Source organism: Rhinopithecus roxellana, chromosome 2 (assembly GCF_007565055.1).
Source record: "Rhinopithecus roxellana isolate Shanxi Qingling chromosome 2, ASM756505v1, whole genome shotgun sequence".
Lineage (NCBI taxonomy): Eukaryota > Metazoa > Chordata > Mammalia > Primates > Cercopithecidae > Rhinopithecus > Rhinopithecus roxellana.
Window position 1 is genome coordinate 105,278,776 of NC_044550.1, and position 27,902 is coordinate 105,306,677.

The 27,902-nt window shown below is 38.6% G+C and overlaps 1 long non-coding RNA gene across 1 annotated transcript in view; it reads right to left on the reverse strand.

Annotated features, from left to right (window-relative positions):
* Nucleotides 1–288: 288 nt before the first annotated feature.
* Nucleotides 289–27,902, reverse strand: part of LOC104672116 — an 84,244-nt gene continuing 56,630 nt past the window's right edge. The window contains exons 3-5 of the long non-coding RNA XR_749360.1: nt 9,437–9,495; nt 8,214–8,502; nt 289–376 (exon numbers count right to left, since the gene is read on the reverse strand). This is a non-coding gene — a long non-coding RNA (uncharacterized LOC104672116). The remainder of the gene's footprint in view (nt 377–8,213; nt 8,503–9,436; nt 9,496–27,902) is intronic.

A 27,902-nucleotide genomic window follows, 5' to 3' on the forward strand; every position in this document is an offset into this window, starting at 1 on the left:
TAGTTGCTGGCCCAAAACTACTCTGATGAGAGAACAGATGGGTGACAGCCTGGAGTTTCTATAAGCAGTGAGGAAAAATAGTCAATGTTAGCAAACAACTTCCATAGTAACAAGCCTGAAATCGCCAAGAGAATATTTTTCATTACTGATGTGTAAACATTTGCCAAAGTTATGACGGGCAGAACCTGCTTCTCCTAACCTTGTGGTGCCCGCTCTGCTGAGTGTCCTTCCGAAAGCATTTCACTGAGCTCATGGTACCTGTAAAACATCTCGTCCGGGAGTCTTACTTTATCAAAGAGTGTGCAACACTTTATCTAATGGGGTGTGCTTCCAGGAAATGTGTCCCCAATCGTACACGCTACTTCCTTTCAGGTTCCTGAGGGAGAAAACAGAAGAAAACAAAATATTAGTGGATTCATAAGAATTAGCACAAAAGCCCCGAAAAACAAAAATTCATTTTGTTTACAAGGTAGGATTTGAGAACAGAAGAATAGTAAGTAATTATTCCTGTTTGTAATGATATTATGTGAATTCCCCTTTTACCGGTTTTCTACTGATACTGGAACAAAGTACTACAGACCTCGTGACACAAACCACTGGAAATGTGTTATCTTCCAGTACTGTAAGTCGGAAGCCCAGCAAGGATCTCCTGGGCTAACATAAATGAATTAGTTGGACTGTGTTCCCTTTGAGGGACTTTAGGGAGAGTCAATTTTCTTGCGTTTTCAGTTTCTGAAGGCCAACAACGATCCTTGGCTCAAGGCCCCTTTCCTCCATCTTCAAAGACAGGACCGTTGTATCTCTCTGACTATTCTCACATCAGCACGTTTCCTTCTGACTCTGTACTCTGATTCCTTCTCATACCTTTAAGGACCCTTGTGATTCCACTGGCAGGACCATCTCCCTATCTCAATGTCATTAAGTTTAATTACATCTGAAAGTCCCTTCTGTCATGTAGGGTAACATATTCACACATTCTAGGGAATACCCTGCCTACCATGGCCCCATTGCTTAATTAAAAAGTTGGCAACAGGTGAAATGGAAAAAATACAAAAATAATTTAGTCAGTGTCAATTATTTTAACACATATGTTAAATGTAGATTTTTATCACTAGGATCAAACCAAGCTGTATATTCTACATGGCCTTTCAATACTCTTCTACTCAAATAACAACTACAGAAGGTAAAAAGCATACGAAAAGATGGTGTAGGAAGTGGTCAGTGCACAAGACCAGAAATTACACACCTGTGTAGTGTTATTGGCTTTCTTATGTGCTGTGAAATCTAGGAAAAGCCATAATTTTAAAGGTCTTTTTAATATGGAAAGTGGGGGATATTATGCATCATTATCAGCATATACAAAGATACTTTATAAATATAATTTCTCACTCTGCCCACTCAAAACATTATAAAAATCACATGAGAAATCTGCACGTGAAAGTTCGTTGTAAATTGTAAAACACCATATAATTATGAGGGATTTGTAAAAATCCCTTGTAAAAGTTTTTGAAAGCTTTTCACATGTATTAATTATCATTGATTCAAAGAGAGTTATGATGTATGTAGGACAATTGTTATTATTCTCTTTTCAATTATACAGCAATTGACCATTTGTCCCAAGCCAAAATGGTAACAGATTTGAGAATCCCTCAACGGGATTCTTTACCTTACCTCCTGGGTATGCGTTCCTACATCCGCTTGTAAAGTAAGGGATTAAACACTCAGGAAAAAACTACACAATATAATTTCAGTCCATGATTGAAAGCTTGGCCTCTAACAAAATGAAGATTTAAAGAATCACGAGAAAGAAAGGGACTGCCAATGTGAGCAGAGGAAACTCATCAAGAATGACTTGACAGGAAAGAAAAAATTTTAGATGTAATTAATTTCAAAGATTTATAATCAGCCTATGGGTGGGCAGAGGAGTGGACCAGTAATCCTGACAATTTGAAGTCAGAGTTAGTGTTTGCTTTTGTGTAGTGTTAGAAAAAATTGTGTGAAGTGTAGAATTATGCCAGTAGACTATCTGTTATACAATGAAGAAAAATTCCCACATGTTGTCACAAAAGTATAAGATGCTCAATAATAATGAGTGACTAATTATCAGAGGAATGCAAATCAAAACCACAATGGTATATCACCTTACTCCCATTCAGATGAATACTACCAAAATAAATAAGTAAAATCACAAGTATTGACAAGAATGTGGACAAATCGGGACTCTTGTGCACTGTGGGGGTTGTAAAACGGTGCAATAGCTACGGCAAGTGAAGTATTGAGGATTTACCTAAAAAGATTCAGTGATTTCTTTCTTTTTTTTTTTTTTTTAGACGGAGTCTCCTCTGTCCCCCGGGCTGGAGTGAGCGGCACCATCTCAGCTCACTGCAAGCTCCGCCTCCCGGGTTCCCGCCATTCTCCTGCCTCAGCCTCCCGAGTAGCTGGGACTACAGGCGCTGCCACTGCGCCCGGCTAATTTTTTGTATTTTTAGTAGAGACGGGGTTTCACCGGCTTAGCCAGGATGGTGTCGATCTCCTGACCTCGTGATCCGCCCGCCTCGGCCTCCCAAAGTGCTGGGATTACAGGCTGGAGCCACCGCGCCCGGCCAAGACTCAGTTATTTCAATGTAATCATTTAAAATCGAATGGAGGGTGTATTTTAAGTAGACTCCGTATTTAAACTGAAGGGAGATAGTTGAAACTGGAAGAAACTGTAATATTGTTCATTGAACATTCTAAATTATTCAGCTATCTGTTGAAACATTGGCTCAAAAGCTATAGTGGTTTTCGAAAAACTGAATATGAACTAGCAATCTCACTTCTGAATATATGACCAAAACAATTAAAAACAGGGTCTTGAGGTATTTCACACCTATGTTCATAGCTGTACTATTTACAACAGCCAAAAGGTAGAAGCAACCTGAACGTTCATCAGCCGATGAGTGGATAAACAAAATGTGATAAAGGCACACAGTGTGATATTATTCAACATTAAAAATGAAGGAAATTATTTCACATGCTATAACATAAATGAACCTCGAAGACTCTGTGCTAAATGAAATAAGTCACTTACAAAAAGGCCAATACTATATGATTCCACTTATATAAGGTATTTAAAGTAGTAAAATTTATTGAAACTCAACTTAGAATAGTCGTTACCAGGGTTTGGGGAAAGTTGAAAAGTGGGAATTGTTGTTCAATGACTATAAAGTTTTACTTTGGCAAGATTATTCACGTGAATATACTTAACATTACTGAACTACACACTTTAAAAAGAACTCAAATAGCCAAGGCAATCCTAAGCAAAAATGACAGCGCTGGAGGCATCACATTACCAGACTTCAAACTATACTACAAGGCTACAGTAACTAAAACAGCAAGATACTGGTACAAAAACAGACACATAGACCAATAGAACCAAATAGATAATCCAGAAATAAGACCAGACACCTAAATCATCTGACCTTTGACAAATATGACAGAAACAAGCAATGGGGGAAAGAACTCTTATTCAATAAATGGTGCTGGGATGACTGGCTAGCCATATGCAGAAGACTGAAACTGGATTCCTTCTGTACAGCATACACAAAAATCAACTCAAAATGTATTAAAGTCTTAAATATAAAACCCAAAACTATAAAAACCCTGGGAAATAACCTAGGAAATATCATTCTGAACATAGGAAGTGGCAAAGATTTCATGACAAAGACACCAAAAGCAATTGCAACAAAGCACAAAGTAACAAATGTGATCTAATTAAACTAAAGAGCTTCTTCATGATATAAGAAACTATCAGCTGGGTGCAGTGGGCTCACGCCTGTAATCCTAGCACCTTGGGAGGCCGAGGCAGGCAGATCACGAGGTCAGGAGATCGAGACGATCCTGGCCAACATAGTGAAACCCCATCTCTACCAAAAATACAAAAATTAGCTGGGTGTGGTGGCACATGCGTGTAGTCCCAGTTACTCGGGAGGCTGAGGCAGGAGAGTGTCCCAAGTGACACTCCAGGCTGCTGTGTGGATGCAAGGACTCACTCTCCTCCTATTACAGACATAGAAAGGGTCCTCCTCATAGACACAGCCACCAACCTGGAGAAGTAAAGGAGAGTGAGGCTGGGCACGGTGGCTCACACCTGTAATTTCAGCACTTTGGGAGGCCAAGGCGGGCCATGTCTCTATTAAAAATACCAAAAAATATTAGCCAGGTGTGGTGGCACATGCCTGTAACCCCAGCTACTCCAGAGGTTGAGGCACAAGAATCACTTAAACCCAAGAAGCAGAGGTTGCTGTGAGCCAAGGTCACACCATTGCACTCCAACTCCAGCCTAGGTGACAGAGTGAGACTCTGTCTCAAAAAAAAAAAAAAAAAAAAAAAAAAAAAAAAAAAGAGAGAGAGAGAAATGAGAGAAAAGTAGAATATTGAAGATTTATCTGAAAAGACTCAGTTGTTCCAAAACAATCCTTTAATATCTAATAGGGAGTTGTATTTATTTTAAATATACTCAGTATTTAAACTGAAAGGAGACAGTCGAAACTGAAATATTATTAACTGGAAATTCTAAATTATGCAGCTATCTGCTGAAACATTGGCAAGAGCAGGCCCATGATAGAGAATAACAAAACTGTATCTTCTTTGGATACCTAAGTGGAGTGCATGTTAAATGAGTATTCTCTGTCTCAGTTTTGACTGAGGCCCCAGGATAGGAACCATCAATGCTACTCATATTGCAGAACCATCTGTGAATCCATCAAAGCAGACCTTGCCAAGGAGGTGCCTGGGAATAATTTGGGGACCCGTAAAAGACCACTTGCCTCCATTCTTTTAGAAATATTGGAGAGGAAATTAGAAAGTTTTTGTGGGGAAGATATTGGTTTGCTGCTGTTCCACTACTGGGCCTCCAAGACTTTTCTGAGGGACAAAGGTGCCTGCTAGGGACTCACTTTACATTTGTGTCAGGAGATGATGGGTCTGTGTTAGTCTGTTTTATGTTGCTGTAACAGAGTACCACAGACTGGGTAAATTATGATGAACAGAAGTTTATGTGGTTCATGGTTCTGGAGGCTGGAAGTCTCAGTGCATGATGCTGGCATCTGACAAGAGCCTTCATGCTGCATTATCTCATGATGGAAGGTAGGAAGGCAAGAGAGGGCAAGAGCAAGAGCAAGAGGAGGCTGAGCTTGCTTTTATAACAAACCTACTTTCTTGATGAACCTGTCTCCACGATAATGACATTAGTCCATTTATGAGGGCTCTGCCCTCTTGAAGGTCCCATGTCTCAAAACTGTTGCACTGGCAAGTAAGTTTCCAACACATTCTGACCAAAGAAGAGTCCTCAGATCCACCCAGAGTCCAGAGGTGCCCACGGTGGAGTGGGCAGATTGGTCTCATTTAACCCTTTGTTGTGACTTGCTGGCACCTGTTCCTAGAGCCCATGACCCTGACCATTTGACATGCATTTGAAGTCCTTACCAGTGGCGTCCTCTTTATTGTGATTCTAGATGTGGCAGAGAGAAAGAGATAGAAAGTGTGACAGTTTGGGGTTCATTTTAGATGCTACCCAGGAAGACTACCCAGAAGGACTTGTCAAGAAAAGGGTGAGTCAGCAGCTTCCTAGGAGCAGAGGGAGGAGGAGACAGAAATGGTTGAGATAAGAGATACAACCCTACATTTCTAGCACCATGACCAGAATGGAAGCAATACTTGATTTCCTGACTGTTCAAGGGCATATGCTCTATGTGACATGAGGGGTAAAGAGAAAGCGTTCAATTGTTAAAATTCAGCAGTCATTGGAGTTGAGCATCACGACTTACTCAGTTCCTGGGGAGGACAGGTGTGCTCGCCTGCCAGGCTTGCATTGAAACAACTAGCATTTTCTGGTCTCTCTGCCCACTAAGAAAGAGCTAGAAGAAGAAAGGAAAACTGCAGCATTCAGAAAGTGGAAACATTTACGGAAGGAGAGATTTTACTATGTCCCCCAAAGAAAAAATTAGTAGACTGAAAATAGCTGCCAATGTCCACCATGTGAATTAGCATGAACCACCCCAATTAAATAGAGAAATATTTCAACGGTGATTCCAAACATACATATTACATTGAATGTGTTCATATGAATTTTAAGTAGTCTGGTCTCCAGAAAGCACTAAGGGCTGCTTTGTACAGCACAAGAAATGGCCCTGAATGCCAAAAAGTTCTTTCAAAAACCACAAAACTATTTGATATACAGTTTATCTGAAAAAGATTCCCACAAGGTATAAACTGAATTCCTTAAACACGCTACCAATAGATGAAGCAAAATAGTGGTTTAATAAATGCATTATTTTCTATAAAAGTATATCCAAAAGAAAAAAGTTGGAAATTAAAGATGTTATATTAAAATATGCCATTGTAAGTTGAAACATTTTTGCATTAAATTTAAAAAATTCTCATATTCAGAGAAAGAAGTATGTGAGATATTGTCCATAAAGTGGCTGATATGGCATTCTGAATTTTAAAATTGGGTATAAAGAAAACAAGTTATTTTAACTTCAAAATGACTATTCTTAAAATTAAGCCCACCTTATACACAGAAGACTTGGAAATTTAGGGCCCATCAACAAAAAGGGAAAAATAGATTTATTCAGTCAGTCCATTGGTTGCATTTGATTATTTTACAAAAATTTAAAAATCATTAAGAATTGAGGTTGTCTTTTAAAAAATCATTCCTGCAAATGTGCGTAGAACTGTGATGCTATCATGCTACCTAACTTCAAACTACACTACAAGGCTACAGTAACCAAAACAGCATGGTACTGGTACCAAAACAAATACATAGACCAATGGAACAGAACAGAGGCCTCAGAAATAACACCACACATCTACAACCATCTGATCTTTGACAAACCTGACAAAAACAAGAAATGGGGAAAGGATTCCCTATTTAATAAATGGTGCTGGGAAAACTGCGTAACATACGTAGAAAGCTGAAACTGGATCCCTTCCTTACACCTTATACAAAAATTAATTCAAGATGGATTAAAGACTTAAATGTAAGACCTAAAACTATAAAATCCCTAGAAGAAAACCTAGATAATACCATTCAGGACATAGGCATGGGCAAAGACTGAAACACCAAAAGCAATGGCAACAAAAGCCAAAATAGACAAACAGGATCAATTAAACTAAAGGGCTTCTGCACAGCAAAAGAAACTACCATCAGAGTGAATAGGCAACCTACAGAATGGGAGAAAATTTTTGCAATCTACCCATCTGACAAAGGAGTAATATCCAGAATCTACAAAGAACTTAAACAAATTTACAAGAAGAAAACAAACAACTCCATCAAAAAGTGGGCAAAGGATATGAACAGACAATTCTCAAAAGAAGAATTTATGCAGCCAACAGACACATGAAAAAATGCTCATCATCACTGGTCATTAGAGAAACGCAAATCAAAACCACAATGAGATACCATCTCACGCCAGTTAGAATGACAATCATTAAAAAGTCAGGAAACAACAGATGCTGGAGAGGATGTGGAAAAATAGGAACGCTTTTATACTGTTAGTGGGAGTGTAAATTAGTTCAACCATTGTAGAAGACAGTGTGGCGATTCTTCAAGGATCTAGAACTAGAAATACCTTTTGACCCAGCGATCCCATTACTGGGTATATATCCAAAGGATTATAAATCATGCTACTATAAAGACACATGCAAATGTATTTTATTCTGGCACTATTCACAATAGCAAAGATTTGGAACCAACCCAAATGTCCATCAAAGATAGACTGGATTAAGAAAATGTAGCACATATACACCATGGAATACTATGCAGCCATAAAAAAGGATGAGTTCATGTCCTTTGCAGGGACATGGATGAAGCTGGAAACCATCATTCTGAGCAAACTGTCACAAGGACAAAAACCAAACACCACATGTTCTCACTAATAGGTGGGAATTGAACAATGAGAACACTTGGACACAGGGCAAGGAACATCACACATGGGGGCCTGTCATGGGGTGGGGAGCTGAAGGAGAGATAGCATTAGGAGAAATACCTAATGTAAATGACGAGTTGATGGGTGCAGCAAACCAACATGGCACATGTATACATATGTAACAAACCTGCATGTTGTGCACATGTACCCTAGAAATTAAAGTATAATAAAATAACATGAAATAAATAAAATAAAAAGGAATTGTGATGCTAAAAGAACTTCCAGATACAGTTCTGGACTTACCCTTCCACGCATGCCAGCACCGCATAACAAGAGTTTCCATCTAGCGCAGATTTGTTTACAACAATGCTTTCTCAGGGACTGCATATGCGTTTGTCTTTTATGGACTTCCGGAATGCCAGTGTGGACAGGCTCCTTCCAGGACTGTGAATGTGCAGGAGTCCACTGCCATGGCGATATCGTTCAGATAACTATCCTGAGACTTACGCGAATCATACCAGAGTCGCAGCAAACACTTAGCAGACACTCGCTGTATCTACTGCCTGGATCATTTTGAAGTCCCAAGGGTAACCTGACTGATTTTTCTGAAATACAATTCAACACTCACATCCTCTTCTGTCTCCAAAAATAAGGATACAACTTTTGGCATGCAAAAGAAACAAATATCTAGAGGCCCTAACGCAAGTCTGTAGCGAGCCTGAGTTCTGAAAAGTTAATATACAAAGCCCAAGACCAGTAGGGTGCCGTGGTACAGACCAGCGGAGAGACTCCAGACAGATGTCACAGCAGACCTTCAATACACAGAGAAACACGCCAGTGACCACATTCTCCTCTGTGAAGAGTTTGATCGTTTATTACCTAGAAAGCAAGCAATGCATTTCCATAATAACATAGTCCTCTCAGACTGGGACCACTGTGGAAGCATGTCGGATGAGATTCAAGTTCTCTGAACTGGGTGTGCATTGAAAGCTGTGGGACATTTCATTTAAAATTTAAAAAGTATAAAAGTATAATTTTATACTTTTAAGAACCATGGATTGAAAGAGTTACTTTCCTTCCACAGTAAGTTATCTTGGCTAAAGGAAACCTTCAGTTGGCAGGACCCATGGTATCACAGATCCATGCCCTTTGGCATAAATATCTAAAATGTTTCGACTACCCTTGGAAACCAAAAAAGCTGTGAAGGCAGGATGGAGTGGAGAAGAGGAAAGAACTGAGGAGATTCTGCTATTATGTGGAGAAGAGGAAAGAACTGAGGAGATTCTGCTATTATTAGTTTTTAAATCTTGGTTGATTGCTTTCTTTGATTTTGTTTTGTTTTAAAGTAACTTCACAATAAGTAATAGAAGAAAAAGTATATAACTTAGGACAAAAGAAATAAAAATGATATTTAAAATAAAATTTTGATCAGAAGCAGATTTCCCCTCCTAGTACCAACCTATATTGTATATTTTCATATTTTAAACATGGAAAATAACTATACTTTATCTAATAAGTATACTTACCAATAACTGTCTTGTGTCAAACAGAAAAAGATGTAAGTAAACTGCATTGTTCAGTGTTACTGTGAATAGCTAGAGAAAAATACTTTTAATAGAACAATGATTCCTAGTTTCATAATTAAAAAAATATTGACAGTAGTCTTGAGCACTAAATAAACTTAAGTTTAAAGTATGACATTAAGTTCTAAGGCAAGTGAGATACCCCAATCTGCCTTTGTGAATAGAGTCTTTAAAGCATGTTTTTATTAGTTTTCTTAATGTGACTGATAATATTTTGGAGAAAAACATAAGTAACTTCACTAAAAATTAAAAATTCATACAAAAGTTATCTCGTTCACATAATTTTTCACTCAAAAATCCTGATGAGTAAAAAAACATAACTTTGCTTTTGAACTGCAATTTTTCCAAATATTTAACCAACAACAATCAAGACTTTCATTTTATAAACTTGGAAACAAAATCAGCACACCCCAAACTGGTGATGAGAATACAACTTCTGTTATTTATTGCATAAGATTATACTCAGATATTGAGACACATGTAAAGTTTCACCTTAATGAACATAATGGATTAAGAGACACAGGATTCTTATGGCATAATGCACCAAATTTCATAATGTAAACCCAAATTATATTTCAGATTCTGTCTCTAATAAGTCACATGGGATAAGCACTTCACCACTCTTACTTACTTTAAAGAATTTATTATCTCTTCTTCAGCAACCCAATCCCAGAGTCACACTTTGGGTAATTTCATCACCTACTTTGCCTTGCCTCTTCTCAATCTCCTTCTACCTTCCGTATTTCCATTTGTTCTCCATGAAGCCACTAAGTCCTCCAACCTCTTACCTCCCTCCATTTTCTCCTAAGCTGTCAAGCCCTATTGCGTTCCCTTGTTTCTGCACTCAGCCAGGACCAACACACTACGTATTATTTTATCCAAGCACACCCGAGAACCCTCGATATCCTTCGTCCTTCCCTACACTACTCCTGAAAATGTCCAGTCCTGGAGCCAGTAAAGTGTATTACAAAAGAGAGTTTTTTGATTCACTTAGGCCAGGTTTATATTTGCCTCACCATTCAGCAGAGTACTTTTCTGCCACGATTCTCATTGATCCCCCATAGAGTGGTGACAATAATGTATCAATTGCAAAGGGACAGAAATGAACCATGTGAGCTTGTGCCCACATTCTCAGTGTCCGATATGACAGCTGCTTCATCAAGAATAGCACTTTTCTACTTCTTTTTAAAATTCTCAGTCTGGGTGCGGAGGCTGACACCTGTAATTCCAGCACTTCGGGAGGCAGAGGCGGTGGATCACGGGATCAGGAGATCAAGACCATCCTGGCCAAGACGGTGAAACCCCATCTCTACTAAAAATACAAAAAATTAGCCAGGCGTGGTGGTGGGCGCCTGGAGTCCCAGCTCCTCAGGAGGCTGAGGTGGAGAATTGCTTGAACCCGGAGGTGGAGGTTGCAGTGAGCCAAGATTGCGCCACTGTACTCCAGCCTGGGCGACAGAGCAAAACTCTGTCTCAAGCAGACAAACAAAAATTCTCCAAACCCAAAGCACAAGAGGAGCAAGGCACACACCCTATGGCTAACAGCACTATGACAAAGGCATTGTTTCCAGAGCTGCATTCTTGACACTGCGCACGGAAGAGAATGTTTTTTGATTAGTTACCATCTTTTCTGAATATCTTCAGCTATCTTCTCAAAGCTTTTCCTTCTCTAGTCTCTCACCCTCCGTCAGTGTTCTGTAAGTCTCACTCAGCAGGTGTGTTTGACATATATTTTATAAAGATGACCAGGACAACCTTCAAAGCATCATAATATCTTCCTGTAACTAGCCCCAACCATCAATGAATCCTACAACCTTCCACTGCTGGCGTCTTCTGAAGCTGGAGGAAAGGGTCCATGTTAAGGAATCTGTGTTTATTGAGAAATATATTTTCTTTCTCTTATAATGATTGTCATTCTCCCTATTCTTTATATCAAAATAGTTGAATGTATGTAATATTAGGAGTTAGGAATTTTCCGTCTGAAGTTTAGATGGTGCTTGGATAGCTCTACAGTATTTGCAGGGTCCATGGTAGGAATGAATACAGCCCAGCAGGGAGGCCCACATTTACATGCATGAGGTTTATTTTTGTGCACTGAAAACACAGAACACTGTGTACATTTCTGGTCCGTAAAATACCATTTTCAAAGACGTAAGTACATTGAAACTCAAGGTATAATTTTGATGATAGCCAAAACATTTGAGTGTTTGGTTCTCTTACGTGCGTGCATCCTTACATACCAAATGAGCACATTATGCAGAGCGGGGACTGCAAATACAGCCTGGGGGCTGCCCACGGTCTTCTGACATGCTACCTTCTGTTATTCTACTCATTTCACAACTCTAGACTCTAATGACTCTCCGAATGCCCTTTTGAGGGATGATTGATCAAAATGAAAATAGCAGCCCCCCATTCCCGGCTGCATGGGATGATAGAAGCACGTACGGCCAGAGTAACAGGGCTAGGAGGAAGAGTTCTGTGCTGCCTTCTGGAATTTGACCCTACTTGAACTTTACTCATGCTTTACATACCATGGGCTTCTCTATCATTGAAAAGGAAGAAAAGAATGCTGAGTAATGACATCATGTGGAAAAACAGAAAAGCAGACACTTCTTGGGTCTGCATTGCCACCGGCACCTGATTTCTTCTCTGATCATTGAGAAGCTCGGCATGTAACAGTCCACAAGCAGCAGATAAGCTGTAATAATACATGAAGCGAGTAGAGCCAATTAACCAGCACGTACTCTGTGTTTCTGCTACTGTGGCCACGTGCTGGGTTATCATCTGATCACAGAAGGGGTCAAGGCCACCACCGTGAAGTGAGCACGTCTCGGCCGGGCGCGGCGGCTCCCGCCTGGAATCCCCGCACTGTGGGAGGCCGAGGCGGGCGGATCACGAGGTCAGGAGATCGAGACCGTCCTGGCTAACACGGTGAAACCCCGTCTCTACTAAAAAGACAAAAAACGAGCCGGGCGAGGTGGCGGCGCCTGTGGTCCCAGCTCCTCGGGAGGCGGAGGCAGGAGAATGGCGGGAACCCGGGGGGCGGAGCTTGCAGGGAGCCAAGATGGCGCCGCTCACTCCAGCCTGGGCGGCAGAGCGAGACTCCGCCTCAAAAAAAAAAAAAAAAAGTAAGTACATCTCTAAGGTCATTTTGGAAGCCAATTCAAACATCTATTTATGGAGATAACCTGTCATAACTGGTGTGATCATATTTCTGCCTGGAGTCTGTACCAATCGTAATAATCTATATTTATAGCTTCCTGAAAGAATAAAATACTATTATATATATCCTGTCTCTGATACCTCCTGTGTAGACAAAAAGTAAAGACAGGTGAGAGAACTGACTTTAAAATAACGTAGGAATCACTGTGAAAAATATCTGACAAATACAAGGACATCTGGGCCAAACTGAAGAAGTACAAAGAGCAAAAACCTTACCTTTTAGACACCGAACATGGCACCAATGTCCCTGAGTCCTCCAGGGACCTGAGAGCCCAGAGAAGAAATCCTAATTAGAAGAGAGATTTAGGGGTGTGATAATGCCGTGGGAGAAGTGGAGAACATTGCTCTGGAGTACTCCATTCTGAGAGAGAAAGAGAAAGAAGAGGTATCGGATTTAAGGGAGACTCCACAGGTTATTATAATTCTTTACCTCAACACAAATCCCAGTTCAGAGGTCAAGCACAGAGAAGAAAAATTGCAAAATTGAAAAGAGAACAAAAACTGCAGTCAGCTTTGCATTGACCAGAAACAACTGAGCTGGAAGAAAAAAAAAAAAAAGGCTGTGGATTGAAGAGCTTCAGTGAGAGACATGCTGACATTTTGTCTGAGGGCGATCTGCACAACCCGAAGGAGGCTGCAGCAATCTGCAGAGAGACCTGTCCCTGGAAAACAGACCCAAGTCGCTGTGTCCATCACTGACAGACTGGATGAAGAAAATGTGGCACATGTACACCACGGAATACTATGCAGCCATCAAAAAGGATGAGTTCATGTCCTTTGAAGGGACATGGATGAAGCTGGAAACGATCATTCTCAGCAAACTAACACAAGAACAGACAACCACACACCGCATGTTCTCACTCCTAAGTGGGAGCTGGACAAAGAGAACACATGCACACAGGGAGGGGAACATCACACACTGAGGCCTGTCAGAAGGTGGGGGTAGGGGAGGGATAGCATTAGGAGAAATACCTAATGTAGATGATGGGTTGATGGGTGCAGCAAACCACCGTGGTACGTGTATACCTACTTTGTAACAAACCTGCACGTTTTGCACATGTATCCCAGAACTTAAAGTATAATAAAAGAAAGAAAAAATAGACCCAAATCATTCCTACGTTCCACTAAAGTATCTATATATTAAAAAATAAAACTTTTTTTTTTTTTTTCGGGACAGGATCTCGCTCTGTCACCCAGGCTGGAGTGCAGTGGTGCAGTCTCGGCTCACTGCAACCTCCACCTCCCAGGTTCAAACGATTCCTCTGCCTCAGCCTCCTGAGTAGCTGGGATTACAGGTGTGCACCGTTATGCCTGGCTAATTTTTGTTTTTTGTAGAGATGGGGTTTTGCCATGTTGGCCAGGCTGGTCTTGAACTGCTGATCTCAGGTGCTCCCAAACTGCTGGGATTACAGGCGTGAGCCACCACATCTGGTCAAGAAACAAAACATTTTAAAAGAGATAGATTAAATATGTACAACATACATTAACAACAGAACTAATTTCCTGATAAATTAAAATTTCCTGAAAGTAAGAAAAAAAAAAGGTTATTTAATTATAAATCTGGTCAGAAGGAAAAATCAGGCAAGACATATAAAGGTAGTATAAGGGGGCCAGACGCGGTGGCTCACATCTGCAATCCCAGCACTTTGGGAAGCTGAGGCGGGCAGATCATTTGAAGTCAGGTGTTGAAAACTATCCTGGCCAACATGGTGAGACCCCGTCTCTACTATAAAAAAATACAAAAATTAGCCAGGCATGGTGATGCATGCCCATAATCCAGGTTACTTGGGAGGCTGAGGCAGGAGAATCGCTTGAGCCCCGGAGATGGAGGTTGCAGTGAGCAGAGATTGCGCCACTGCACTCTAGCCTGGGTAACAGAGTGAGACTCCATCTCAAAAAAGGAAAAAAAAAAAAAATGTATTGTAAGGATGGGCACAGTGGATCATGCCTGATTCCCAGCACTTTGGGAAGCTGAGGCAGGATGATCACTTGAGCCCAAGAGTTCGAGATCAGTCTGGTGTTCTCTAAAACAAACAAACAAACACACGATTAGCTGGTAGCTGGATGTGGCGGCTCACACCTGTAGTCCCAGCTACTCAGGAGGCTGAGGTGGAAGAGTAGCTTGAGCCCAGGAGTTCCAGACTGGCTGCAGTGAGCTATGATCATGCCACTGCACTCTAACCCGGGCAACAGAGTGAGACCCTGTTTCAAAAAACAAAAAAGGTGGTAGTGTATGAGAAGATGATCCCCATTCAGAAAGTGTGATACTTTCAGTAGTCGTGTATGAGAGGATGGTAATCCTCATTCATAAATTGAGATCCATTCATTTAAACATTCACGAAGCTTATCGAAGTGAGCCATTTGGCAAAGTCAGAATCCCGCTGCATGACCATGTTAAACAGATTGTGGGACAATGGGCACTTTGTTATTGTACTGATATTACCATGTGGGGATGGCAACTGAAACAGTTTTGGAGAATCGACTTTGGAGACAAGTTGGTTATCTTTTATCCAGGATTTCACTCCTAATAGAAGCTGCAGCTACCCTTGCAAATAGATTTGTTATTAAAAATTATGGTACATTTTTACATTTGTATAATACAATATATTGTCACCAAAAACTAATTAGGCAAGTATATATGTAATATATATGTAATACTTGTTAAAGTATAGATATATTTGAGATATTGTTTAATGTAAAAAGTAACTGTCAGAGTGTGTATAGAGTAGTTCATTTATGATAACTTTTATATTGCCATATATAATATACTTTCTATGTACAGAAAATAACTGGAAGTCCGGGCAAGAAACTGTTTCCTCTGAGAACTGGAATAAGAGTAAAAAGGGACATTTGTTTTTCACTTAATCCTTCTCTATTCTGTTCCAAAAATATTTCTTACCAGCATACAAAACCCTCAGAAGAAAAACATATTTTTGGAAATATTTGATGTACTTAAGATAATTTTAGGAAGACATCCTTAAATATTACTATCTTTCAGTTTTAGAATTTTTGTCTGAAGTCAAACTTTGAGAAAATAAAACACATTAATGTTGAAGCTGGTTGTCTCTACTTAGACATATAGATGCATATGAACTAGTTAACTTATGTAAGTGATGAAAGTAATAAATTTGATAATATTTAGATAAAAACTTTTTTCTCTTAAAGAAAAATATATTTTGCTATGACAAAATATTTAACAATAAACTTTTATTTCTAATAATCATCTGTGAATCTGCAGCCATTGCAAGCCTGTTTTTGTTTTTATGGTAATAATATCCAAACAAACAAACCAAAAAATATAGAGCAGGACCAGGATTTGAAACTTAGCACACTAATGATGAAAGTCTATTAAACTATAAAATCCCAGTAGAAAAATGATACTATATTAAAACATGGTACTGTATAAAAATTTGTATTTATTTTACTTTAAAAGGGAAAACATGTTAAACCAATTGATTTGACAGGGGTGCCGGACTCTTGCTTTCTTCTGTTCCAGATAGGTTATTTTAGAAACCCCTTTTCCAAGTGACATTATTTCTTCATTACTTTAGAAATCATGGCAAGAAGAGTTTTTTGTTTTGTTTTTCTTTCATTCCTTCTACTTTTTTGTAAACCACCCTCATTGTGACTAGATGTGACATGAATCAAAGAGGAGTCGTGCTGAATAAAACTCCTGGCATGGGCCTCTGGATTTAAAAAAAAAACATAATAAATAATAGTCCTACTTCTCTCTGGTAGCACTTGCCATATGATGAAATATACCACATTATTCAAAACAGCAGAAAGTCTAAGTTTCTGCATTTGCTGAATAATGAAATTGACAAAAGTTACATTTATTAAGAAATACAAAACAAGCGATGACATTTAAAACATATTTTTATTTAGTTCACATATATCTATTATTACCCTCACCAGTTTTTTGTGTTTTTTTGTTTGCTTGTTTTTGTTTTTGAGATGGAGTCTCGCTGTGTCACCCAGGCTGGAGTGCAGTGGTGCGATCTTGGCTCACTGCAAGCTCCACCTCCCGGGTTCACACCATTCTCCTACCTCAGCCTCCCCAGTAGCTGGGACTACAGGTGCCCACCACCACGCCTGGCTAATATTTTGTATTTTTAGTAGAGAGGGGGTTTCACCATGTTAGCCAGGATGGTCTCGATCTCCTGACCTCATAATCCGTCCGCCTCAGCCTCCCAAAGTGCTGGGATTACAGGCGTGAGCCACCATGCCTGGTCCTCACCAGTCTTAATAATTATTATTATTATTCCCCGAAATGAGTAAGTTGAGGTTTTGAGCATGTCTGATGTTACACAACTAACAAATAGCAGGACTGGGTCTGTCTGACCCCAAGCCATCTTAATCACAGGGCCACATTCATGGAGGTGAAGCCTTGGTCTACAAACCAGTAAAATTCTACCTTAGTTAATAGGAAAACAAGAACCCAAAAGTGCTGGTAAATATTCTGATTATATGCCAATTAAATTTACTTTTTTTCTTAAAGAGCTTTTCTCTTTATCTATTGGGTGATCAATTTTTATCTCCCATGTCCCATATCGGTATGTTATTTACTATGCCTTATGCTTTTTTCAGAATAAATGATGCTTAAATGTCCAAATTTTGGTATGTTTTGCAAATAATGCAAATTTAAGTATGAATTAGAGAAAAATGCTTTAATCATATTTATAACTAAACCAAACTTTTAATTAATTACATTTAAATTTCCAGGATTTTTTTTTAACTTAAAAAGTCCATATAATTCTGGACTAATTATGCTAGCTGATTACCAAAATCCACACTGCTATTAACATGCCTATGTTAATTTTTTTTAAAAGTTCATTCACATGGACTATCACATAACATTCTTCTTGAAATAATCCATTGTTGCTTCTTCCTTTAAAGAAACTGGATAAATTCATTGCAACAAAACATTTCTATATAATCTGAGTAATAGTTGACACCAAATCGTGTCAAATATGTACAGAAGTGAAAGAGGTATTTAAGTGTGATTTTCCTAAAAAGTAGATATCTAAGTCTGTACAAATAAAATGAATATTTCAAAGACTTACTTATTTGCTTCCAGGCATCAGAATTAATTACCACAGTCCATTTTATGAAGAGTAAGAGTTAACACCTTTCCTGATGTATAAAAGCAATTCAGTGTGAATAAAGTGCCCAGTGTATACAGAACATTGACACTTGAGCTAGATAGAAGTGACCAGCATGATTTCCAAATGATCATTTTTATTAGATAACTGAAGTATTATTAAAGAGTGTTCCAGTCTTTGAAGTGCAAGTGTCTGCCAAACCAGAAGCCCTGCCCCTTTAATCTGCATTTAATTATATTTTTTTAATGGCCCCTTGGTCTGCTCTTTCTCATAATTAAATAATTTTATTAGTTGTAATGGATCATGAATCTAAGCGTAATTCTGGATGTGAAAGTATCACTAAGAGGTATCTCAGCTTCATTCTTTTCCAGGTCGACTCAACATAATTTTAGCAGTTGGGTTTTTTTTCAAAATACATCCCAAATACATTTTTATAACTTCTGGAATTGCATATTTGTCTTTATTTTCTATCCCTACTTTACTAAGTACACCTTTAGATAAAAAAATCATGGCAATTTTTTCTGCAGCATCCTCACAGTCACCCCATATTCCATAACAGTGGGCCTCTCTATTGCTGTCTAATGAGTATAACTTATCACACTCTCTATTTGGTTTTGATTTGGGAAATTTCTGCACGGTGAAAGTTCTTGTATTTGGGTTTGCTTATTTGAAATCACCAAATATTCACTTAAAATAATAAAAGTCAAAGTATGTTTTATGAGTATTCAGAATGATGGAATATACTTGATAATTTGGACTAATCTTATGGAGTAAATTTGTCTTTGGCATAATGATCTCAAGATTTTCCTTTACACTTAGTGCTATCTTTAAAAATAACAGTCTATAACAAAACAAGATTAATCAAAATTAATATAAATTGGCCTAAACTTATTAAACTGAATATTTTACTGTTAAGTAAATGATACCTCAGTGTTAAATTCATCCATTCTTCCACCCATCCATCCACCCATCCCAAGTCTTCTTCACTGGAGACCAGTCTTTGATCACAAGCCATCTGGGAATTCCACTCAAACCTGCCACTGCGTGTTGGGCACAGTGTACACTATTGGTGGCAAGTTACTAGCATCTGGGGAGTCTGCTGTTGGCTATGTAAGCTTTATTCTACTCAAGGGAAACCCCTCTTTCCTCTTGGCCACACACGTCCCCAAGTAAAGGCAGCCTCTGCATCTGGAGTCAGGTTGGGTGTAGTTCAAGGGAGGGGAGGATCTTCTATTGGCTGCATTTTCATAGACGTTTTTCTCTTCTTCAAGGGCCTCTACGAAAATTCATATGTGAGAACTGCATGCACCTTAAAACCTGGGACTCAGTCGCAACACCGTATAAACCAGTTGGCCTCATTGGTATGTTTCTTGTTTTCTGTCTTTCCTAGTCAAAATTGTTCTTTTGTATAGAAACAATGTACCATCTTAATTTCTAGCTTCATGCTAGATTTCTCTATTTATCTGTCTTATTGAGCATGGGGTATATAAGAGCACTTAATGATCAAAAATATAAGTTAAATAAAAGATAATGCAGGTTTTCAGATGAGAAAACTAAGAGTCAAGTACTTGAAGTGCATATACATAACTAGAGTAGCATTTAGAGAGAAAAAATACTAATTGACCTGGTATTATAAATGTATTTTTACACTTTTCAGTGTGCACACACCACACTTACGCACATAAAATTTAACTGACATTTGCATATGTGCCAAATGTTACCTGCTTCATAAATATTAACTCATTTAATCCTCATGATAAACTAGAACACAGATACTATTATTAGGCAGCTTTACAGATGGAAGTGTGAAGATATTTGCCTATGGTTATGAAAACAGTATGTGATTTGAACTACTGTGTCATACTGAGTATCATGATCTAGAAAAAGGAAGCTCACAATATGGGCCATATAAATATTATCATCTCCATTGGGGAAATGTAGAAATCCAGGCAGGGAGCATTTAAACATTTGGCTCAAGGGTACTTGAATAGATCGGAGCTAATCCAGGAACCCATAATGAAGGTTAGTTCTGATTTCTGTCCAATTTCTTTTCCCAGTATGTTATATTGCCAAAGTTTCTGCAGTTTTGATAATCACACCAAGTAAATATGAGTTTGTTAAATTATTTCTCCAAGATATAATTTATTGATATTAAATTTTAGCATTAGAATAAATGTTTATGAAAACAAAATCAGGATTCAAAATAAAAAAACTTAATTTAGTACATAAATGATATGAACAAAATGCATGAAGTACTAAGCTTCAAATGCAGTATTTCAGATCAATAGTTTATACCATTTTAATTCAACAAATGTCTGTTGAATGCTTAATATACTCATGGGCTATAGAATAAAACTAAAAAACAGAGGAAATACAATCCCTGACTTAAAGTTATGAATCATCAGACAAGCACATAGGATTCTATCATATTTTTTTTTAATCTTGGGAAGGAAAATAAAATGATTTTGAAGACACTCAGCAGCATGTATGGTTTAATATAGGGCTTGGATTATTTTTTCATTTCCTAGTTGTACCATATAAATAACAATGAAATTGAAGTAAGAAAATATGGTGTTGAATCACAATAATATATGATCTTAATCAAATCCTGTAATCTTTTATATTCAGATCATCCATTGTTAAAATATGATTCATAACGCTTACCTCAAGAGTTAGGAAAATAAAATACTATATAAAGGATTGTGTAAACCACAGCATGCTGTGAAAACTAAATTTGATCATCTAAGTGAAATTAATATTTATATTTAAAGCATAGAGACCTATTTGTAGTAATTACACCTTGCTATTACCTGAGGAAAATGCAAGGAAGATTAATTGCAGCGTACCTGTGGAGAGTCACAGGCCGTGCCAGAGACTGTAAATACACAACCTCAATTACTCTTCATCATACCTCTACAAATGGTCATCGCATAATATGAGGAAGCTGAGTGTCAGCGTGACTCTATGACATCTCTGAGGCCATAGCATTAAAACATAGCAGAACTTAGGTCTCATTTCAAACTTAGGTCTTTCTAGCTTGAAAAGTTCTTTTCCATACCTCCATGCCGTCTCAGCAATTTATGTTGGCTGAATTTCTTAAGATGTGCTAATATTTTAAGTGTGATAAAATATACCTATACAAAAGTTACATAAGTTATCTGAGGTCAGGAGTTTGAGAACAGCCCGGGCAAAATGATGAAACCTCATCTCTACTAAAAATATAAAAATTAGCCGGACATGGTGACAGGTGCCTGTAGTCTCAGCTACTCGGGAGGCTGAGGCAGGAGAATCGCTTGCACCCAGGATGCAGAGGTTGTAGTGAGCTAAGATCGCACCACCGCACTACAGTCTAGGCGACAGAGCGAGACTCTGTTTCAAAAAAATAAATAAATAAATAACAAAGTTACAAGCTGGGCACAGTGCCTCACACCTGTAATCCCAGCACTTTGGAGGCTGAGGTGGGCAGATCACGAGGTCAGGAGTTCAAGACAAGCCTGGCCAACATGGTGAAACCCCGTCTTGAGCTAAAAATACAAAAATTCGCCCGGCATGGTGGCATATGCCACTCGGGAAGCTGAGGGAGGAGAATCTCTTGACCCAGGAGGTGGCGGTTGTAGTGAGCCAAGATGACACCACTTCACTCCAGCCTGGGTGACAGAGACTCCATCTCAAATAATAATAATAATAATAGTTATATAAGTTATCATCCTAACCATTTTTAAAAGTACAGTTCAGTGAATATTACATTGTTGTGCAACCATCATCATTATCCATCTCCAGAACCCTTTCAATCTTGTAAAACTGAAACTCTAACCATTAAACAAGAACCCACCATTGCCTCTCCACCAGCTGCTGACGACCCCCATTCTATTTTCTGTCTCTATGAGTGTGACTACTCTAAGTACACTGTGTAAGCGGGATGATTAGTGGAACACCAGGAGTTCAGTCTAGGTTCTTCTACTGGCTGCACAGAAAGCCAAGAACTGAGACGACAAGTATTGCTAAGGACGAAGGCTTCAATCAGGTGCTGCAGCCAAGGAGATGAGAGCTCAGTCTCAAATCCCTCTCTGACCAACTAAAACTAGGAGTTTATATAGCAGGGAAGGAATGTAACAATGTGTAAGCAACAATGTGTAAGGAAACAGGAACTAGTGAGGGGCAAGGAAGCAATCATGATGAATGAGGGGTCTGGCATCTCATTGTCTGGATGTGGTAACTGGGTGAGTTTCAGTTCTTTTTTTTTATTTTTATTTTTTTATTTTTTGAGACGGAGTCTCGCTCTGTCGCCCAGGCTGGAGTGAGTGGTGCCATCTGGGCTCACTGCAAGCTCCGCCTCCCAGGTTTACGCCATTCTCCTGCCTCAGCCTCCCGAGTAGCTGGGACTACAGGCGCGGCCACCTCGCCCGGCTAGTTTTTTTTTTTTTTTTTTTTTGTATTTTTTAGTAGAGACGGGGTTTCACCGGGTTAACCAGGATGGTCTCAATCTCCTGACCTTGTGATCCACCAGTCTCAGCCTCCCAAAGCGCTGGGATTACAGGCTTGAGCCACCACGCCCGGCTGAGTTTCAGTTCTTTAATACTTTTTTTTGAGAGGCCTGAAGTTCATTTCTTGAAGAAGGAACTCAGAAAAAACAAATACAAGTTTCAAACTTTAATACAACAGGGGTCAATGTCTATGTTCATCGAAAAATTTAAAAAAATACATGGGACTACTGAGTCTGTTTCAGAATCATACAGTATTTATCCTTTTATGACTGGCTTATTTCACTTACCATAATGACCTACAGTTGTAACATGTGTCAGAATTTCCTTCCATTTTAAGGCCGAAAAATATTTTATTGCAAGTAAATGTCATATTTTGTTTATTCCTCCAGCAACGAACACTTGGCTTACTTCCACCTTTTGACTGTTGTTAGTAATGCTGCTTATCAGCATAGGTGCAAAAATATCTGCATGAATGCTTCTTTTTAATTATTTTTGATATATACCCAGGAGTGAAATCACTGAATCATATGGTAATTCTATTTTTAATTTTTTGAGTAACCACCATACTGTTTTCCATAGTGGCTGCACCATTTTATCTCCTACCAAAAATGCAAAAGTTTTCCAGTTTATGCACATCCTTGCCAATGCTTGTTATTTTCTGATTTTTTTTTTAATAGTAGCAATCCTAATGGGCATAAAGTGGTATCTCAGTGTTTGCAAGTCACGGTTTTGACTTGCATTTCTCTAACAAATAGTGATATCGAGCATCTCTTCATGTGCTTATGTGTGTATCTTCTTTGTAAAGATGTCTATTCAAGGCTTTCGTCGATTGTTTAATTGGGTTGTGTGTGTGTGTGTGTGTGAGTTTTAAGAGTTCTTTATATATTCTTAATATTAACTCTACTCAGTTATATTATGTGCAAATGTTTCCCATTTTGTGGGTTGCCTTTTCATTCCGTTCATTATCTCCTGTTCTGCACAGAAGTTTTTAACTTTGGTGTAGTCCAATTTACTTTTCTTTGTTATCTATGCTTTTATTGTCATACCAAAAAAAATCATTGCCAAATCCAGTGTCACGAAGCTTTCCCCTTATATTTTTGTTTAAGAGTTTTATAGTGTTATCTCTTATGGGTTAGGCCTTTGATCCATTTTTAGTTAATTTTTTGTATATGGTCTATGGTAATGGTCCAACTTAACTCTTGCATGTGATTACCTCATTTACTCAGGACCAGTGGTTGAAAAGACTGCCCTTTCCCTATTGAAAGTTCTTGGCACCCTTGTTGAAATCATTTGACCATGTATGTGAAAGTTTAATTCTAGGCTCTCTATTCCATTTCATTGGTCTATATTCCTGTCTTTATGAGAATAGCCACTGTTTTGATTACTGTAGCTTTGCAGTGAGTTTTTAAATCAAGAAGTATGAGACCTCTAAACTTTGTTTTTCTATTTCAAGATGATTTTGGCTATCATAGATTCCTTTAACTTCTATTTGAATTTAACAATGAATTTTTCCATGTCTGCAAAACAGGTTGAGATTTTGATAGGGATTGCATTGAAGCTGTAGATCATTTTAGGGAAGACCAACATCTTAACAACGTAACTGTTCTAAGTCATGAATATTGATGTCTTTCCACTTATGTATATCTTTCTTTTATAGTTTTCAGTGTACAAGTCTTTTGCCTCAGTGGTTAAGTTTGTTCTTAAGTATTTTATTCTTTTTAATGCTATTGTAAATTGTTCTTAATTTCCTTTGAGTTACTCATCATTAATACATATAAATGCAATTGATTTTTTATGTAACAGTTATGGTTTTCTACACATAAGATTATGTGATCTGTGAACAGAGATAAATTTACTTCTTCCTTTCTCCTGTGGATGACTTTTATTTCTTTTTCTTACCTAATTACTCCAGGTAGGACTTGTAGTCCTAATACTAATTAGAACAGAAATGGTGAAAGAGGGCATCCTTGTCTTGCTCTTCTTAATCTTAGAGGGAGACCGTTCAGTCTTTAACCATTGAGTAGGATGTCAGTTGTGGACTGTTTATATTTGGCCTTTACTAGGTTGACAAAGTTTCCTTCCATTACTAGTTCATTGAGTGTTTTGTAATAAGAGCATCTTGTCAAATTTTTTTTTCTGCATCAGTTGAGATTATCACATGGTTTTTGTTCTTCATTCTGTGAAAGTAGGGTGTTACTTTGATTTTCATATACTAAACCATTCTTGCATTCCAGGACTAAAGCCCACTTTGTAATAATGTAAAATCTTTTTAATGTCTTGTGAATTCAGATTACTAGTATTTTATTGAGGATTTCTGTATCAGTATTCATCAGGGATATTGGTCTGTACTTTCTTTCCTTGTAGTGTATTTGTCTGATTTTGGTATCAGGGTAAATCTGGTCTCATAGATTGAGTTTGGCAGTACTCCCTCCACTTTGCTTTTTATTAAGAGTTTGAGAAGGATTTAATTGTTCTTTAAATGTTTGCTAGAATTATCCAGTGAAGCCATCTAACCCTTAGCTTTTCTTTGCTGGGAGGTTATTACAGAGTAAATCTCCTTACTGTAAGTCTGTTCAGATATTCTGTTTCTTCGTGATTCAATCTTGGCCACTTGTGTGTTTCTAGGAATTTGTCCATCTCACCGAAGATGTTCAGTTTGTTTGTATAAAATTGTTCATAGTCCTCTTTTATAATCCTTTTTATTTCTGTAACATTGATAGTAATGTCTCCTCTTTCACTTCTGATTTTCAGTTTTTTTGAGTCTTTTCTCTTCCTTAATCATTCTAGCAAAAAATTTCTCAATTTTGTTAACCTTTTTGAAGAACCAATTCTTTGTGTAAAAAATTTTTTTTTAACTTTACTATTTTGTTTTTATTCAAATTTATTATCTTGAAAATACATTTGTATATTAAAATATACAGCCAGATGCAGTGGCCTATGCCTGTAATCCCAGCACTCTGGGAGGCTGAGGCAGGCAGATTGTCTGAGGTCTTGAGTTCAAGACCAGCCTGGCCAATGTGGCCAAATCCTGTCTCTACTAAAAATCAAAAAAAAAAAAAAAAGCTGGATATGTAGTCCCAGTTACTCAGGAGGCTGAGGCAGGAGAATTGCTTGAACCCAGGAGGCAGAGGCTCTAGTGAGCCAAGATTGCACCATGGCACTCCAGCCTGGATGACAGAGTGAGATTCTGTCTCAGAAAATGTGTGTGTGTGTGTGTGTGTATAAAAATAGAACTAATCATACATTTAGTAAATGGCACATCCATGGTAAAATACAAGCTTTCCTAACTTAAATACCATGATCTGTTCACCCGATATGTGTCTGGAATTTATTTCTTCCCATGGGTTCCTGGTCTTGCTGACTTCAAGAATGCAGCTGTAGACCCTCACAGCGAGTCTTACAGCCCTCAAAGCTGGCAGCTCCCGAGTTGTCTGTTCCTCCTGGCGGGTTGGTGATCTCACTGACTTCCGGAATGAAGCTGCAGACCCTGGCAGTGACTGTTACAGCTCATGAAGGTAGTACGGACCCAAAGAGTAAGCAGCAGCAACATTTATTGTGAAGAGTGAAACAACAAAGCTTCCACACCGTGAAAGTGAACCCCAGAGGGTTGCAGTGCAGGGCTAGTGGTCAGCTTTTATTCCCTTATTTGGCCCCACCCATGTCATGCTGATTGGTCTATTTTACAGAGCACTGATTGGTCCATTTTACAGAGTGCTGATTGGTCCGTTTTTACAGAGTGCTGATTGGTGCATTTACAAATCTTTAGCTAGACACAGAGTGCTGATGGGTGTGTTTATAATCCTCAAAGTCCCCACATGACTCAGAAGCCCAGCTGGCTTCTCCTCAGTATGTAGTTAGTTCTAACTCCACTTTTAAAACCTTAAATATCATATTGAATATAACTGATGGTACAGTAAAAGATGAGGTTGTTTAAAAAGTAAAATCATTACTCAGTGAACATGCTCCCTTTTAACACATAACTGGGACAACAGAGAATTATGAAACTACCCTGATATGTAGATCCCAGGGAAGAGGAGGGACCAACAAGTTAGAAGGCAGGTCAGCAAAAATGTTCCTAAAGACAGACTAAGTGTATACTAATATGTACATAGGGGGATGGGAGAGGTTGATAGGACTGTATTTGCCTCTGCCATTTTGGGGCTCTATCCCCAGTACCACTTTTCTTAGCAACATTGGATTCATTACTGTGAAATATCAGTTTGTTCGGCAGAGCAATTTCTCTCCAAAACGTTATAGACATCATTTTCCAGGATAAAATGAATAGTTACAGAATAAGTATTATAAGGCCAAATCTGTTAAACGCCTCTTAAAAATCAGGCAAGCCTCCGTCTATATGTGTATGTGCCAGACCTGTCATTTCTATTCGTATTTGTCAAAGGATTTCCAGACTATTAGCATACTTGGCATTCGTTTAATTAACACTGGAGCTTGTAAATCAAAGTGAAGACTTAAATGTATCCTGTGAGACTCATGTTTCTCACTGCTGAGAATAACCGCACTTTCTAAAGAACTGAAAATTGGCAACTGAGAGTACAAATTTGGATAATTTGACAATAGTCATTATGCCTATTAATTATCTTTTAAAAAATACATAAAATATTTTATTATCTACAATTAGGTGACACAGATTTTTTAGAATTGAGAATATTGATCTTTTTATCTTAAATTTTACGTATTTGGTTTATATTCATATTACCCAGCAATTATATTTAAAAGCAGAACTTAATCCTCACTCACAAAATCATACAATCATTTAGTAAGGAGGAAGGCTAGTGGTTTTCTTGTTCTGCTTTGGAGAGATCTACCCACTGTTTTAATAGAATCTTATTTAAAAAGCTCTTCAGTAATCCAAACTTTGCTGCTTTTTTTTTTCCAGTGTTAAGTCATTTTAAGGTCAGTTTTGTACCTTTCATCAGATGGGCATTCTTTATTTCTATTAATAACATGTTCTCTAGTTTTTTGTTTTTTGTTTTTTTTTTTTTTTTCCCACAGTCTCGCTCTGTCACCCAGGATGGAGTACAGTGGCGCCATCTCTGGTCACTGCAAACTCCGCCTCCCAGCTTGAAGCGATTCTCCTGCCTCAGCCTCCCTAGTAACCAGGACTACAGGCACCCACCACCATATCTAGCTAATTTTTTGTATTTTTAGTAGAGATGGAGTTTCACTATGTTGACCAGTCTGGTCTCAATCTTCTGACCTCATGATCCACCCACCTCCGCTTTCCAAAGTGCTGGGATTACAGGCGTGAGCCACCAGGCCGGGTCCATGTTGTCTCGTTTTTTGAGATTTCAGGAATGTATCAGCGTATCCAGTTTCGAAGTCTTTGTGCTGCTCTGTGCCAGCAGGGGGCCAGTGAACCCGATCCAGGGGTATCATTCAGTCCCAGAGCCTGGCGTGAAACACAGCCTGGAACGTGTGAGGGAAAGGAGCTTGCTCAAAGATCACTATCCCTTAGACCTGTTCTTTCTTAGGGTTCAGTGGCCAAATCACGGGACCACCATTCTCCCAATCATCCAGCTTGGGCTTAGCGTCCTCTTTTCTCCTTTGGACTCACATGTCATGGGCTCTAATTTACCGGAT